This window comes from Copidosoma floridanum, unplaced genomic scaffold, assembly GCF_036245765.1.
Source record: "Copidosoma floridanum isolate Cflo_tuat_1 unplaced genomic scaffold, Cflo_Japanese_pri ptg000001l, whole genome shotgun sequence".
NCBI lineage: Eukaryota > Metazoa > Arthropoda > Insecta > Hymenoptera > Encyrtidae > Copidosoma > Copidosoma floridanum.
Window position 1 is genome coordinate 3,503,099 of NW_028321878.1, and position 18,589 is coordinate 3,521,687.

Genomic DNA, 18,589 nt, shown 5'->3' on the forward strand with positions numbered 1-18,589 from the left:
ATGTGCGGCGACACGATGTACGAGCCAGCCCTGGGGCCACTTCTTCCACCACCTGCAACTCGGCTCTCTCTCTCTATCTTTCGCTCCACCGAAAATTTACGGCATCGAAACATACGGGCTGGCACGTGTTTTTCAACTCCCGCACCACCATAACCCGCTCCGAATGTACACCTATCGGTAAATTCTAAAACACCCTCGCTCCGCGTCGTGCGCGCAAAAGTTTTTCTGGAAATTTCAACGTTCCGAGGCGACGGAATTCTCGCTTTGGCTATTCACCGTGTCTCAATGCAACAACTTTCAAAAAGTACCTGTAAATCGTAGCGGTACATTGGATAACCATTACGTTGGACAACAAGCCATCATCAACCGTTTGATCGGCCAAAACATCCTATCACTTCATCCGAGACCAAAAATGTTTTTGCAGATGACAATATATACACTCACTCTTTAGATCTCAGGATGAAAGTTGATGGTAGTAATAATACTTTCAAAGATTCACGGTATATAATGTCGTCAACCATTGTATACAGACGTGTTCGCTCAGTCGCGTGTGCGTACACACGTACGCAATGGCCCTTTTTTACCCCGTTGCTAACTTTTCTCGGCGCGAGCGTAAATTCAATGCAGCCTCGGTCGCAGCTGGAGCTTTTACAATTGAAAAGCACTCGGCAACTTCCACGTTTTTTAATATTCGAAGCTTTCGCGTAAATTTATATACCAGTCTCCTCCCCTCCGGATCAACCGGTCGATCCGTCAATCCGAACGTCAGGGCACGTCGAGTTGACGTCGAGACACGCGTCTCCTTCAAATTAGCCAACGACGCGCGTATGTAAGTTCTGAAAATAGACACGAAGGATACGAAGGATGAACACTCGTGACCTCTGTTCATCCCCTACAGGGTGGCTCACAGCTTGTAATCACAGACAACACTCTCGATCCGACGTGGTTTTTCCACGGCTCGCTTTATTTTTTTTCTTCATTTTTTGTTTCTTACATCGTGCACGAGACGTGTACACCAATTCCTTCCTGCGACGCGACAATAATCCTTCGGCTGACTAATTGCCAAATTGTCTTCGGGGCATTGACGGAGTCGCAAGTGAAGCGACTGTACACTAGGCCAAAGAGCTGTATTAGAAGTCACCGCATAATAGTCACCCCCCCACCCCTTGGCGTACTTGGTAATCACGGATGACCCGCTTTGCTGCAAACACTCGGGGGCGCGTGTATTGACACACCGCAGCTAGGAAAGGATAGGGACGACGTCACACAGAGAGGTCGTTTGTTGTTATCGCGATATCTGGTGGCAGCGGTAATCCGAGATTTTTCGAGGAAAATTGAATAACTCGCGGCCGTAACGTTGGGGTGTCACTCGGGATCCCCGACGGCTGTAAAACCGCGGCGGAACGAGCATCGGTGAGCGCGCGCGTAAGGGAGAGAAAGATAACTCCCCGAGCGAAAATTCGAGCAAAATAAATCTTGTTCGTCCGACTCACCGAGACCCTCGAAGGCTCCCCGCTTTATTGTGCTCGTGTACATCCGGGTGCATCCCGTTTTTTTTTTTTTTTTTTTTTTTTTTTTTCTTTACCCGCGTAACCTCTATTCCCCGCTCACGCTGACTACCGGTGTACGACGGCATAAATGCATAGCTGCCCACAACCGCTCCCCGGGAAATACAAGGTAAAAAGATCGCTCTAGTAACCAGAGAAAAGGTGGATAGACGAAGAGGGGAGCCTTCGCGGTGTATTAATGTTTCAGCGCGGCTTGCCAAGATCCTTTGAAAAAACTTATCCCGCCTACCACGCGCTACGCGGGTTACAAGTTAGCTCTACCGTTATATGTATGTATATGATGTGCATGTTTATGAACTTGTCTGGGATATAGACGGGGGTGATGGCTGTCGAGTAGCGGAGCTATGCTCGCTTGGTTCCTGCGGGGGTGAAATATTTAGTAGTTCCACGTTTTTCTGCTTCGAAGCAAAGTTTTCTAAAGCACGTGATTTGTTTTTTGAATTTTTCGTTAACTTCTTTATTTTCGTGATACCATGATAAGACGTGAACTAATAATAATAGCATCCCCCTGTCCGTGTTGCTGATCGCCCATCCGTCTGGACGTACATTTTGTTATTGGACACTTGTACATCCATACTCGTTTTGACTACTCGCTCGATCGGTGGGTTGTGGAGTCATCGATACCAACGATCAACTTTGGAATGTCATCGAATTTCAAGTAAGCTTTCCACTACTGATTTTCTCAACTTGTGCACACATTAGATGATGCAGGTCGTCGAAATAGCGCAAGGAAAAATACGACCAGGTGTAAAACGACCTCTTAAAATCGTCCGAGTCACACCGACCTCAAGTAAGTAGAGCGCGCTCAAATTTCCGAGCAAGAACTCGACAAGTTTCATCCCCTGCGATCTCGAAATGGGTAAAGGGGGTGAGAGAGATAGAGAGAACAATCGCCTAAGCGACGGGCCATCTTCGCCTCCTCAGCGTCTCAAAGGTAGGCTCTCTTCGCGTCGCGATGTGGGTCCCGCATGTACACGGACAAAGGGGAGATCCTGGATTTTGGATGTAGTCCAAGGCCGCGGGTCTCCGTCGTCGGGGAAGAAAGGCAAGGATTGATTCCGCTTGATCCGTTCGTGTAGTGTGTGTGTGTGTGTGCGAGACGTGTTCTTTTCTTTCGCTTCGTATATGTACGTGTTCGGGCTCGCGGCAGTGGCGCGAAATCGGGGCCGTCGAATCAATCCGAGCGATTTCACGCGTTTTATTTCCGAAAAGACGAGTCACGCCGGCGCTGCTCCTCCGACGTCTTTATACTGTACTCCTTCGTTTTTGCTTTTTCATTCGAGTCGCTCGGAGCACCCCAGGGAAATGGGGGGAAAGCACGGCGTAATTTTCTTTTATTAGATGTGTATTCGTCTTTGCTTTTTCGGGTGATCGGTTTTCCGGGCGAGCGTACTGTTTCGAGGATTTTTGCGAACGGGTTTACGTCAAAATGTCGGCGGTGTAGTGTGTTTTTACGAGAGGAATAAATCGAAAAAGGTTTTGATTCTTTTTGCCGGAAAAAAGTGGATTCCCGGGCTTTGTTACCTCTACATATGTATATACCCTTGTTTCATGGGAAACGTAAATCCTGAATGGTGTTTTTAACAATTTGGTTTGGAAAAAAAAAAACATCGATTTTACGCTACTTCATTGTAAATTTTATTTTCATATGCAACGAAAGGGGTATAGTTTCAGCGTTGATTGAATTCAATAATAATGACTATCGATTTTCATACTTATTTTATTGCGCGAAAACAACGATCTCTGTGTTGCGAATAACCGTATATTGAATGACGTGTCGAGTTAAACGAGCGTTGAATATTGTATAGAAATATTAATTAGTACAAAATTTACAAACAAATTTGAGTAATTTGACGCAACGAAGCATCAAATTTCCCATTTCGCGCTCGAGCTCGTGCGTTTATTGGTGGCTGCGGGCTGTATTAAAAATAATTACAATACCCTAAAAGCAATCAATCGTTTGGTTGAAAGGTTTTGAGGTCGTGTAGGTTTATCAAGTATATTTTTTGCACGATAATTAATTCTTTCTTTTTTTTCAATTGTACTGGTGAACGCGAATTTTGACCTCTCATTATAATCAATCTATAACCCTAACAAAAAAAAAACAAAAAAAACAAAAACAGTTTTTAACTATGTTTTATTATTTTTTACACCAATTTCACAAAAAACCCCTTGTTAATTATACGATAACCGTGTTAAATTCCACTTTTCCTAATATCTGGACTATCCAGGTACCAAATGAGCTTCGAACTTTGCAAGAAAGTTATTTTCTTAAATTCGGAGCAGCAAAGCGCGTTTGATTGCATTTCTCGGTACGGCAAAACCAAAGTAAATATCGAATTGAATGTCCGTGATGATATGCAAATCCTATACAGTAAAGCGAAAGCAAAAGTTTAATAATTACATGAATTTCAAAACTATACGAAAACGTTTTACAACGAAGGAATTTATCCTTAAAATTGAGAAACTTGAGTAGAATAATAATTATATTATAGTTACCAGGGTCTCAAGCGCTCGAAAAGTTTAATCCTCGACAACGCGGTAATATTACAATTCTACAATAAACAACGCGATCGACGCACAGGTGAGGCGCGTATATTAAATATTCTTCGAAAAAAAAAAGGATTACGCGTACCCAAACTCTAGTTCCCGAAAAGAACTGTAGCTACAACGTGCCCTCCCTCCACGCCCCATGATTTATCCTCGGCCATTATTTCCGGACCCTGGCGTCCCTTTTTATTAGCTCCGGAAGTTTGATTTTCCGCGCACGTGCCCCCCCCCCCAAAAAGAAAAACTTGCCCCTCACCCCCCCCCTGGAGAACGAAAGGAGCCTCAGCGCCCCTCGGAACACGCGAACTCGAGGAATTTCCGGGCCCGTGCACCTCTCGCGACTTCCGATCGAAATTTCTTTTCTCACTCGCCCTGCGTCACCGCACACACTCCTCGGGTCAGCTCTGCGTGATTTTTTTTTTTTTTTTCCTCCTTCCCCCCCAAACTTTTGACTCTCCGAGGAAGGAACCAAGTTTCAGGTGATGGCGGGGGATCAGTCCCTCGAAGAGTGAAAGTAACTCGAGGCAAGGTACGTATATACCTCATTTTCCATTTTTCCCCCTCATTCGCTTGTGTCGGCTCTTTTTAGTTTTAGGACCGACTTGGCCGGCGAACGAAAAATACAAAGAACGGTCATTTTTCTCAGCCCCGCTCTCGACTTATCATCTCTGGTTGACAGAGAGCGCGGGAAAAACCTTGGGTTGAGGGGGGGGGGGGAGCAAAAAAATGAAGGGATGGAGCGCGACCATAACGCGCGGCATAATTCGGCGATACGTCAAAGTAGGAGAGGAGAGAAGCCGAGCTCCTCTGCATGCAAAGTCAGTTGTACGGGAAAGCTGCGCACTCCGTGCGTGTAATACTGGGGAAGTTGTCTTTGTGAAAAATAGAAATCTCACGAGAGAGGGGGCACACGCGGAAATGGCAAACAGCACGAGGATTACGCCGAGAGGGGCTTTTTATTCGGCATAAAAGGAAGAGAAAAGGCACGAGTGTATACACATCGTGTGCAGGTAGAGATGAAGGTGCAAAAAGCTGTTCCGTGGAGTATTGCGATCGATCGGCTGCGAGTAAAGGGTAAAAGATAGCGGAAGAGGAGAGGAGGGGGACAAAAATGCGCATGAATAACGCGCTTGTACACGCATCGATCTCTTTACATTTGAATTCTCGCTCTCGTCGAGGGCCCTCCGAGTTACCCACAAGTGCACAAATACACATCACCCGTGTGGAGAAAAGAGCCGTTTCTTTTTTTTTCCTCAAGAGCGGCTGGTTGACAGTCTAAATGCCCCCTCGCTCGTGTATTTTAACGAGCGCGTCAACGCCTTGTTGGATGGCAATTTTTTTTCTTTTTTTTTTTTCCCTCCCCCCCTTAAAGGTCGTTATTTTGGAGACGCTTTCCTCTCGAGAAATCGCGTTGACGATTGATGACGACGACTCGGGCAGAGGAAATTCAGGTAGCCCCGAGAGGAGAGGTGCATTTAAAAGCCCAAGGAGAGCACCGATGATTTATACACCGAGCGTCGCTCACAAAAGCCGAAACTCGCGCGTCTCGATAAATGAGCACTTTGACGTCGTGAATGGGTACAGGTATAGCATATACACACGAGCAGGCACTCCATCATCATTTCCGAGGCGGAAGGTATACGTGAAGCGCCACGGGCGACGCATCCAGCCATCAGCAATTCCCGGGACGCGTTTTCAAATTTTCTCGCTCGCAAGGAGTCGAGGGGGTGGGCGCGTTTTCGTCCTCCGGGAAAAAGGTCCGACAGACGTGGGAAGAAGCGCCCAAGGGTTTCTACAACTGATAGCAACACCGAGGTACAACGTATACGTTTAACATGCACATTGTTCAGGACCTCGGGAGAAGTAGATATTTTTGTCGCTGTGACATCCGAGGCGTGTCCGGTCTATAGGCGAGATTTCTCCCTGGGATCACGGGAGACGTCCCTCGGAGACGCGGTTCAAGTTTAGGAGCCGGCCCCGAGTGTATTTTAGAGACGAGCTGATTTCTCGGGCTATTGATTTCCGGGCGACGGAGCTGCCGGACCCCCGTTTACCGCTTCGGGGGCGAGTTACGTGATAGCCCATACTCGGGGGACTCGCGATGTTTATATATATACGCGGATCTAGTCTATTAGCAATGGGGAAAAATAACGGTAACCAGGTGGCCATGAGCTATATGTTCCGCCGAATGGAAAATCCATGTGTACGTAGTATCTCTTGCTTCAACCTCGGCTGGTATTTTCATTTTTCGCTCATCCGCAGTGTAACGAAACGTTCGATCAATGAAAGCCCGTTAAAGGCACACTGCAATCCGGCCGGGAAATTGAGCGCGAAACGAGCCACTGGAGGTTCCGGGATCAGCCGATGAGTCGCGTAAAAATACCCACCAGCCAAATTGCAGCCGATATCGATTTGTCAGGATATCGTTGCAGATTTTTTTTAACCGATAGCACACAAGTGCGGCCCGTTAAATTAAGACGCCGTCCCGCGCCACTTTGGTCGTACACACGAGTATGAAAGAGGGAGGCTGTAGAGTTTGAACGTCACGCGACGTCATCGTGCATATAGCTCTGGCGCGTGCACGCAAAACCGAAAGAGCGGGGGGGATGGGCATCAAGCGAAATTTCAGCGAAAATTAAATTCCACGCTCGAGCGGAGAGGAGCTCTTGATGCACTTAAGGGCCGCGCGAGGTACAAACAACTAATATGAGAGCTCCTTCTTGCCTTGGCTCGTCTGACTCTCGTGTTTGCCCCTTTTTCCTTGCACAATGGATATACACACACGCAGTAACGAACTCAAGCTCGCCCGGTTCGTTACACTCCGGGATAAATAACCCTCGCATTTCCCGGGGTATACAGAGCGACGGCACACACACACACATCCCCTTACCTTTTACAACCCAAACGGACTCTATTCTCTTTTGACGCGGAGGGAAAGTACTCGCGTTTCACCACGACTCCCTGACAACCTACCGTCTGGCGTATCGCAGAGTTAATAACTCAGCTGCCTGTCAACTAAACCTCGCTCTCTAATATACAGGAGCCACAACAAAGGATCCCCGGGAAGACAGGGAAGAAAGATTCCTGTCCCTGCCTACCGTCGCGCGTCTAATATTCCCTTCGACCGACTCCCCGCTCTCTCGAAATTGTCTTTTCCTTTAAACGAGAAGCGAAGGGTATCGCATGAACCAGCTGCTGATGAAATAACAACCAATTAGGCACCCAACATCTCCCCCCCCCCCTCTTGGTACGAGAACTCGACGATAATTTCAATTGGGTATGGTTTTAACGAGCGTTCGTTCGCTAAACCAAAGCGGCCCACCTTACCCCGTCCTCGACGTGGCAAGGCTTCCTCGTAACGTATTCCCGCCACGTCGTATCGCTCGCGTAAACACGCCTCCTCCTCTCCTTTTTTTTTTCAAAAGCTACCGGGAGAGATTACCGCGAGATGTATCCTCGTAAATCACAGCCACCTATAATGCTGGTCTTTTTTCCCCCAGCTTCGCGGCAGTTTGCGCGATTTTCCCATGAAAAAAAAAATAAATAAAAAAAAATACATGCAATCGTATCCCCGTTTCTGTGCGGAGGAGCTCGTTTTTTACCTCACGCTCGAGGGAGTCGATTGATTCCGGACTCGGTGGGAACTAGGAAGAAAGCACGAAGCGGCTATACGTTGGTGGAGACGGAGAGATATCAGAGCAGCGTTGCATCCTGTCGCTGTACGTGCTCCGAGTACACTGACATTTTCATCGCGCCCTCGCGGAGCAATATTTTTTTTCCAAAGGAGGACACGCGGAGTAATCGGAAAAATGAGTTTACGAAAGATCAAGGGAAGACAGAGAGAGAAAGCTTTTGGTGTTTTCAATTTGTTTATCCCGCTGAAACGATGCGCTCTGGCGTGATATTATTTTGGAGAACGGGATGATTTTCCGCTGCGCGCATCACGTGCACTTGATACACTCGAAATGGACTAGACGGCGAAAGAGAGTCGAGAAGCGAAAAAATAAAGAAAAGTGGTGTATAACATCTCGTAAGTGCAGTCTGGCGCGGGTATAGCTGTATGGATTACGAGCGCCGGCCGGGCGTCGTGCACCGTATCGCCCGATCGAGCAGCTCGGATTATTGCCCGCGCGAGCGAGTCCTTTCTCTCTTGCGACAGCCAGGCACTCTCTCTCTCTCTCTTTTTCTTTTGTCTCTGTGTTTTTCTCGCTCTCGCCTCGACTTTATTCCCTCGTGTATATATACGTATATACGTACAACAGGGCTGCTGCCAGTAAAAATGAAACGAGAACGTACACTCTGTCGGGTTACTCTGTATTTATATCTTTTCTGTCTTGCTGCGTACGGGCTGGAAGATGGAGCTCTTTAAAAGCCGATGGACCGTTTTCCATTACGCAATTACGCCGAGCTCGGGCTGGATTTTTCCTTTTAACATTCATGAGTCGACTGCGAGGACTATTAACTCTTGCACCTCCCCTATATAATATATAATACCGGTCTTGCGAAGATTTTAGTTCTTCCGTGGTTTATGGAGGGTATATAAAGACGCTTTGTTTGCAGCTCTGCCGGCTGTTTTCGTTTATTTAAAGTCGAACACAAACCTTCCTTCCATTCATTTCCAGTCTTGGGCACAATTACTTATGGACTTTTAAACTATTACAGATAATATTTGAAATAAAATGTTTCAATACGTATTTTAAAACACTTTGGCCCTTTTTTGTCACTTACAGTTTCATTTTTTTACTGGGCAAAATTTCGTCAAACTCTAGGTTAAAAATAGTATTAAAATAAATCACTGTAAGTACAAACGATGTATCACACTTTTCTCGAAAATTGTGTAACGAAACAATTTTTTTAATTTACCGCACCGTCCAAGCCTGTCGGTTTCAAGTGAAACACATCGACGTTTGGTCAGACGAGCCATACTACTTTGCACCAAAAAAAAAAAAAAAAAAAAAAAAAAAAAAGGGGGTCTGTGCGGGGAAAAAAAACACTCGCGCATGTGTACGATATTACGACGAGGAGGAAAAGGATTTCCCGGTATGACGTGTGTACGACATTACCTGGGAAGGAACTTACGTGCACGCCGCAGCGCGTACAAGCGAGGGAGGGGGGCAATTCAAGCGGAGCTTTTCTATGGAGTCTCGCGCGCAGAGCGACAGCGGTATGGGACTAATGGAAACGTCAGAGTCCCCCGACACTCCGTGCCTAGCCTTCTTTCATCTTTCCGACACGTCACGTTTCGGCTCGATCGTCTGTACCACGCTACTGCTGCCTTAATAAACGCGAAATACCGAAAAGCGCCGAGTCCTTTGACAGTAGTGCACAGCTCGGCGAATAAAAACGGGAAAGTCTGTCGTAATTTTCGTTGTGCCCAAGCTCGGACAACTACTATTGCCGAAATTCCTCGAAAAAGTTCGACTTGCGATGGGAGATTTTTGTAATTGGCTCGGATAATTTATCAACCCTGAGGCAGATTATGCTTCAATTAAATTTATTTAGCAAAAACAAGTCAAGCATTGGGTGAATGTTTCGAGAAACAACTCTTGTTTCAACTTGCATTCTTTCACCGAAAAACGTTCTCAATCATTGAAAAACCGTATAAAACGAATCTTCGCATGCTTACGCTTCCGTGAAACGAACGTGCACCTGTAGAGCTCGGAGACTCGAAGGTACGTACACCTGGATGCCAACAAAAAGTAACCCATTGAAAATTGTGTATAAGCTCTCAACGAACGCGAACAAACACGCGAGTCCCGTTAGAACGGCTTAAACAGGAATTTCGCGAAAAGCCAGGAAATTCCATTCACCCGAAGCGCATCCTGTCCGAAGAATGAGCTTCAGCAGCCGAAAACTTGGCGCTACATCTAAACTTTGGCTACAGCGAGCGGGAAGTCGGTCGCGTGATCGCGCGCAGCAGCGAAAAGTTAGAGCTCGAAGCGCAGTCGTTAGTTATTCGCGGTCACTGCTTGTTACACTCTCCGTGTCCTCCCCTCGGGCGCAAACACATACATACACGCGCGAGGAAGACGATAGCCGGTTCAGACTACAAATAAATTTTTTTTTTTTATTCAACCCGTACGAGATTTTTTTTTTTTTCATCCGGCACTGACACTACCACCGTCGTTGAAATATATTACGGTGACTCTACTCGGAAGGTGCGTTCGCAAAATTGAACGGAAGCACCGAAGGGAAAGAAAAATTGGGATTTAATTTCACCGTAACTACCTATCGGAGAGCCAGGCAATTACAGCACCTGCAACAACCCGACGAAACCACGTACACACACCACGTGGAGTATGGGGCAGAGAAGAAGCCGCAGGCGAGGCTCCTTCCTCCCCCTCCTTGCAGCGACGGGAATTATTATTGCATGAATTTTTAATAAACCGTCCGCTCTTTAATATCGAAGCTCTCTCGCGCAGCCACTCGTTCATTATGCGACGCGCGCTACTTTTCCACACAGCGACCGCAAAAACGCATCAGCGGAGCTTCTAAGAAACCTGCACCGTCTCTCCCACCTTACCCCTTTTTCGGTCCTCGGTGCTTCCTGAAATATTATGCGGCGCTAGATGGCGAATTTTAATGCCGACCAGGGGGGGGGGTGAGGAAAACTTTCACGGAGGAGCGACAAAAAAGCTCATCAAGCCACCGGGGCGTCGCCCGTTCGATGTCGAAAGCCAAAGCGGCCCGAGCTTTGCCCGGGTATGTGTTATATATGTATATATTTTTTTTTTCTCGTTTTTATCTTTTGGAAAACCCGACGAAGTAACTTTCCGCGATTCTTAACAAGTTTTTGCTTACCGAACAAAGTGATTTCAAGTACGGAAGGAGCAGTCGCTCGATTTACTCATTAATTTATCTACATCCTTCGCACTCGGTTCGCCAAAAAATAAAAGTTTCTCGCGAGAAAAAAAAGGGGGGCACTAAAGGCGACCGAAATCACAGAGTTTGCGATGCTCTTTAATTATATTATTCAAATGAGATGAAACTCGAGTACCCACCTCCTATCGTAGCGGATGGCCGATGCGGTTTTTGGATCCCATGGTACGTCGAAGCCACGCTTCCAACCCTGAAACGAGAAAAAAAAGCTTTTAAAAAAATATCAATCGACATTTTTTTTCTCGAACATTACTCTTAAAAAGGTCGCACTGTTTGGAATAGGTATTCTTTTTTTCCAAAAGGGGTGGGTGCAGTTCTCCGATGAGCCCTCAACTCGCTCGTTAGCGCGTCCTCCCCCCGTGCTAAGAGCCATTTAATATTACGTAACAACGGAACTTTGTGAATCCGCGGGAGTGCCCTGATGAACTGCAAGCCTCGACGGACGACGAGTGGATGGAAGGAGCCGCCAAGGGGACTGGGGTGGGGGGGGGGAGTAAATATGCTGATTTCCCTAACGACGCAAACGAGAAAACGTCGTTTGCTCGTTAAGGCTTTGCCCCCGTCCTCGTGTATAAACGATGCCACGGCGAAAGGTCGGATGATCCCTACGTGCTTGATGGTGTACACGCTGCGCAGGAGGCCTTCAAGGAGAGCTCAAGCACCGGACGCGCTCACTCGGGGTGCGACCACCTATGGGAATATCGTTGCATGAATTTATTTTTCCAACTGACCCTTTTCGAACAACGTCTCCTCAACGAAGCTCATTATCCTCAAAATTCGACAAATTTACCTCGAAACTCCATTAGTAGCTGCTGTCCAGTTTATTAGATTGCACGTACGAAGGAAGAGAAGTACAGCTATCAAGCATTGGTTTTCATATCTCAGACGCCCGGCTGGTTTAATATCGCGCTCAGGTGACGGCCCTTTACTTCCACCCGATGTCATTTTGAAAGGCGAACTTGTATTACACCCAAAAAGAAAAAATTACGCGAGTACAAAGGACTCACGCACACGCAGCCGAGGATCCGCAATGCCTCCGTAAAAAATTTCCCCGCACATCCGGGGAATTCATCTCCTTTGAAAAATCGCCGCTCCGCCGATCCTCGAAAAAAAAAAAAAAAACCTCGCAAGATTTTGCTCTCGCGTTTTTTGCACCACCGGGTACGTGCCGCTCGTCCCGCAGGGCGCAACGATTTTACGAGCAAAGAGAAAAGAGGAGCTCGAAGGCAGGCGCGGGAGCGTGTAATTTGTTTCTGCATTTTCCATGCAAATTAACGTAATTCTCCTTCGCCAACCACTGTATATATACAATAAAAGGTGGCCCCGTGTATACACACCCTTCCAACACAGGCAGTTTGTAGACGTAGGTACACGGCGTTGTAGTGCAAGTTCTTTTGTTTTCGTCTGGCGCGCACGTGGCACTTTCCGGCGAGTTTATCGCGCTGGGAGCTCTGATTAAAATACCATCATCGTAATTGTTGTTTTTTCTTTTCCATGGGACGCCGCGGTCGCTTAATTATGTGCGCGGAGCGACTCCCTGTCTCCGAGCTCGTTTGCCTTCGCAACCGTTTGTTTTCCATTAACCTCTCTCTCTCTCTCTCCCTCGAATTGAATCTCGCTGTGGTACGTATTGCTATCGCGATTACATTTTTTTTTTTTTTCCCTCTCTATTCCATGGAAGTATGTTTTTTTACTTTGGGTTTACAGGGAAAGGCAGTAGAGTTACGTAAAAGAGAGCCGCGTCATGATTACGTAAAATAACGCAGAACCGGTGAAAGTCGCGTTTGTGCGTCACTCGTTTCAATATTTTTCTCACTAGCACGTCTTCCCTTTTTTTTTTTTTTACAATTTTCATGTAGGTGCATTCATATATAATGTTCGAAATGAGCACTCAAACTTGGCGGAGATACGACGGGCAAAACGAAAAATGAACAAAGATCCTTCCCGCCCAATAGTTTCTCAATACGCCCACGGAGAGGCGCGGCTCATTGAAGAGGCCGACAACGCGCGACCACGAAGCAATAAGATAAGGTATACACGAAAAGTAATTAAACACCGCGCGCACTTGCAGTAGTAATTAATCGAAACGCAGCGGAGTAGCCCACGAGCCACTACAACTGCCCCGACCCGTGTATTAAACCTCGACGGCGGTTGAACCTCCTCCGCAGTACAATGTGCGTTTGACGAAACTTCCGGACCACGCGGGCTATTTACATTAATTCGCGCGACCAAGCGCGTACAACCTTGAAACTCCTGGGTGGGCTCTGGAGTTTAATTGGAACGACCCGCGACATAGCGGGGCAGGGGGAGCACCTGTTTTGCATCGGCTAATTACAAAGTGCGGACTCGGGGCGCAATTGGATCATTTGTTTTTTCTTTCCTTTCTTCCCCCCTCAATCTCGGAGCTCGATGCATCACGAGAAAGTATGCAAACCACGGAGGCTCTCGAGTTTCGTTGAAGAGTCCACGCGCAGAGTCAATCGGAGGAACGAGCCAAAAGAATCGCTCGCGGTGGTGCAACAACCAAAGTATACGGAGACAAAAGACCAAGATAGAAGAAGAAGAAGAAGAAAAAGTGTAAATTTGCCGGGTAAACGGCTCCGCAGGTATATACGGTCGAGGCGGGCGGAAGTTTAAACTGAACAATAGCCCGAAGTGGGTGCACGTATATATATATACCCGAGTAAGAGCTCCAGGAGAAGTAAATGGGGGAAAAAGATAAATATAAAAATCGGTGGGGGGTATTAGCCCACAATGGAACGAAAGTACCTTTACACACACAGAGAGAGAGAGAGAGAGAGAGTCCCTTAAAGCTTGAGCGTATAGGAGATTTTCTCTTTTTGTGCTCTCCCATCGCCGGACCATCTCTCGTGACGACTCGTAATATTTCACTCACCGGAGAGGAAGCTCTTTGGCCCTAATGCGCGCGAGAGTGCCCGGGGCTGGCTTTTCACCAGCACACGCGAGCGATATCCGGTGATTTTTATCCCTCCCGTGTAAACAGGCTGATCAAGACTCGACCTAACGTCCCGGAAATTAGCGCTACTCGAGTATGGCTACGTTGATGGTCTCTTTGGTTCGTCTTTTGGGGAGGGGAAAAAAAATGCCAAGAGTCAAAAGTCCGTGCGTCGTCTCGAGCGGTGCAATTAAGGAGTCAGTCGGGCGTGCACGCCGTCAGCCGGAGGAGCAAAGAGGACCACTTGATTTAAACCCTCGTATGATATATACATATATATATGTTTGTGCTCGTGGCAACCCCTATCAAGATTCCGCTGACTCGAAGAAGTAGAAGGTGGAGAGGGCACGTGTATGTATATAGTACAGGAGGAGACTAGCCGATCTTTGTTTACTCGTTAGAGGTTCGGGTTATCGGTGACTGCGTGGCCCGGTGCTTCGAGAACTCGGGCGGCCCCGTTTGAATACTAATGACCGGGTGCCGTTTTTAAGCTCAGCTGTTTGGGCGTATCGGGAGAGCAAGTGCTTGTACACGATGCTGGGTTCAAGTTTCCGGGCAATACTAGTTGCCAAAGAGTTTTAACTGATACTGCTCGCGTTGCGTGCCGCTGGATTATAGCTCTCGCGTTTGTGGGGCTGACGTGTTATGCGCTCAGAGGTTGTAGGGGCGTCAATTTCAGGTTTTGAGTGTTTAAAGAGCACAGGGTTTGCCGAGTGTTGTTAAAGGTGCGGAAGAAAAAAATATTAGAAAATTGTTTCCCTTACACTCGAGGTACGTAATATATTGCTGTTTTTTTTTTTTTTTTTAACGTAGGTGCAATACATTTCTACGATACCTCGAGTCTTGAAACTCCAGATAGCGGCTGTTAGGCACGTACGAGATGTCAGTTATACTCTGACAACTGAACTTTATGCCAGTTCTGTCTATTGGAATTAATTATTTTTATATTGCAATACTTGTAATATTATTATTATACAGTCTTTGTAACAAACATATGATATAAATATTGCCATGGCCACCAAAGGAATTGAAAAAAAAAAAAAAAAAATTACCTTCACGTGTGGATACAAATGCAATTTGTCATAAAACATTTTGTAGGCATAATACATCTAAAGACTTTCAATGCAGCACTTGAGTGAACCGCGCATGGATTATTGTCACGTAAAGACACTGTAACTCACGGGCCATTAAATAACATCAATATGCACGCGTGAGCTTTTAAGCACTGGACATGTAAAGCAGCGCGTTAGCCTGGCCAGGAGAGGAAAATAAAAGTAATCCACGCTAGGGGAGGGGAAGGAAAAAGCTTTTCTCTCCCGCGTGAAATCCAATCGGCGATGCGTTACGCAACTCAAACGCGTGCGAGAGAGGAAAAATAAAAGGAGCAGAGGGAAATAAAAAGATTGGGAAAACCGGAAAAACCGGACGGGGGCGCGAAACGGAGGAACGTAGAAGGAGGGGGAGGGAAAAAAAAGAGAAAAAGAGAGCGTATATTCCCTCGTTTTATGCGAAAGCGCGATCCACCTTACGTATGTATATATGTGTATGGGTACGCGTAATCCCGTTCTCCCTTTTGCGAGCCCCGCTCCCATCCATAAGTGCAGATTCATGTTTACACCCGTGGGTGTCTCGATTCCGTGGCGGCCTCCTTACTCCCATCTCTCCTCGGATTTATACGCACCACGCGCTCTCGCGTCCAACGCGGAAAACGATCTCGCACGCTCTGGTGTATACCTACGATTTCCCGATTCTTTTATTTCACTTCGCTCAACATCAAATCGGAATTCCATCGTCGTCGCAAAGTACGCCGGTTTGATGTATCCGGAGCCGTGACAACGAGGGGCTCGACGCTTCTCATTTCCTTGAAAATTTCCAAAATCCATCAGACCTGCCTAAATCATCACCTAGAAAACGACATGTCCCCTAAAGACAAGGTAGTACAAAGAACAGCGCGTGGCCCGTAACTCTCGAAAAGTAAAAGCACGCGGGTGTTTTTACCTCAGGGATCAGCCAGAGTTGGGAGTTGATAAACAATAAGCTAGCGCGTACTCTGTTGAAAAAAAAAAAAAAATATATTCTTATAGCCGCTTCTCGTGTTGGGGGCGAGGAGAAGCGGTGGTTTATCTACGCGGTCCAAAAAAAATCCGTGGAGGAGGAGAAAAAAGAAGATAGAAAGAAGGACGGTGGGCGTGCAACGAAATCCCCTTTCCGTGTAATCTTCATTTCCTCGGCGGATCTTTTAAACAACTGCGCGGGAACGACTTACGTAACATATACACACACACGTACAGCCACAATGGCCTGGCGGACGGACGGAAAAAACTTCAGAAAAGTCGTTTCCGCACTTCATAAACTCGCTCTCGCGACGGAAGCTGAAGACGCGAGGAGGAAAAAAGAAAACATCCCCCTCCCCCCCAATACCTTTACCTTGGGTCTTAACAATACTTCGGAAACGTCGTCGCTTGAAAAAAAAAAAAAAAAAAAAAAAAAGCACGGACTCGCTTAATACGTCTTCCTCAGCACAGAAGTGTTCTCCAAGTGCACGAGGGGAAGCCAACTTGTGTAAACGCGTCCATCTCTATCTTCCGCTTCCGCGCAAAGCGTCCGAGTAATTTCCATCTGAGTCCGAGTTGGCGAGTGCAGTGAAAACGAACGGCAATTCAAAGACAAAAGAAGCTCGTGCGGTGGAGAAAAGCGGGGACCTTTTTTTTTATTGTACCGCGTAGGAAGCCAAAAGCTAAAAAATGCTCGTCAAAGGACGGGATGCCCCGGTATTTCGTTTATTTGCTCAAAAGTTTTTGCGTAAGAGAGCCTGTTCGCATATTTACGCTGACAAACATGTTTTTCCAGAGAGTTATTTGGTCGAAACGGGTTGACAACGGAGAATATTCCAAGTTTAAGTAGTACAGTCCACGTATGGTCAGACGAGCCTCAGTTCTCCTCGTCAATTAAAGATCCACAATTCGTTGAATTTGGCAACGTAGGCAAGGTATGTTTGCACTAATAAACATGTTTTTCCAGAGAGTTATTTGGTCGAAACGGGTTGACAACGGAGAACATTCCAAGTTTAAGTAGTACAGTCCACGTATGGTCAGACGAGCCTCGGTTCTCCTCGTCAATTAAAGATCCACAATTCGTTGAATTTGGCAACGTAGGCAAGGTATGTTTGCACTAAAAAACATGTTTTTCCAGAGAGTTATTTGGTCGAAACGGGTTGACAACGGAGAATATTCCAAGTTTAAGTAGTACAGTCCATGTATGGTCAGACGAGCCTCGGTTCTCCTCGTCAATTAAAGATCCACAATTCGTTGAATTTGGCAACGTAGGCAAGGTATGTTTGCACTAATAAACATGTTTTTCCAGAGAGTTATTTGGTCGAAACGGGTTGACAACGGAGAACATTCCAAGTTTAAGTAGTACAGTCCACGTATGGTCAGACGCGCCTCGGTTCTCCTCGTCAATTAAGATCCACAATTCGTAGAATTTGGCAACGTAGGCAAGATATGTTTGCACTAATAAACATGTTTTTCCAGAGAGTTATTTGGTCGAAACGGGTTGACAACGGAGAACATTCCAAGTTTAAGTAGTACAGTCCACGTATGGTCAGACGCGCCTCGGTCTCCTCGTCAATTAAGATCCACAATTCGTAGAATTTGGCAAAGTAGGCAAGATATGTTTGCACTAATAAACATGTTTTTCCAGAGAGTTATTTGGTCGAAACGGGTTGACAACGGAGAACATTCCAAGTTTAAGTAGTACAGTCCACGTATTGTCAGACGAGCCTCGGTTCTCCTCGTCAATTAAGATCCACAATTCGTTGAATTTGGCAACGTAGGTGAGTGCTCTTGTGTCCTTGCACCAGTTACCTCTTCCCCTCGTCAGTGAGCGACTCCATGCACCGAATCAAATCCAGTTTGCCCTCAAAGAGCGCATCCGAGTAAAACTCGAGGAAAAAAAAGGGTGGACTAGAGAGCAAGAGCACAAAGGGAACCGCAAGCAAAGGAGGAAGGACGTATGTATACCTACGGCCAACAACGCCATGAAAAATGCGGTGCAAACACGAGTAGCACTCGGGCGGAGGGGTCGAGAATAAAGAAGGTACGGAAAAAGGGGGGAGGGGGGTGGGCCACGTGGGTGTACTCGCTCGTGAAAGCTGGAGGGCGCGTGTTTATCTTCCACAAGGGAGCCGGAAGCGTGAAATGAAGAAAAAAAAGTTGCGGGGAGCCGAGGGGGAGGAGGTGGAGGAATGAAATGAATATGCATTCTCCGAGTCGGAAGGGGGAGAGGGCTCCGCTCTCTGATGAAGAAATTAAGCGGCTGCGCTAGAGAGCGACTCGAATCTCGTTCCCCTGGCTTTGGTGCGAGGTATAATACGAGGCGGGAGAGGAGGGCTGGGAATTTTTTTCTCCCCACGCAGGTTTTCTGGGCGTGAGCTGCTAAGTGCTGAAACGTATTGTGGCTCGTCGCACCGAGCATCCCCTGTTTACCGAGCTGTTCTCGGCACTTTGATTTTTTCCTTTCGCGATACTTGGACCGTCATCGAGGAAGCTCCATTGTATTCCGTAAGCGCAAGAGTATAGAGACTCATTCTGACGTAATTTTCCACGTCGAGAACGTCTGTGGAGGGCGGAAATTC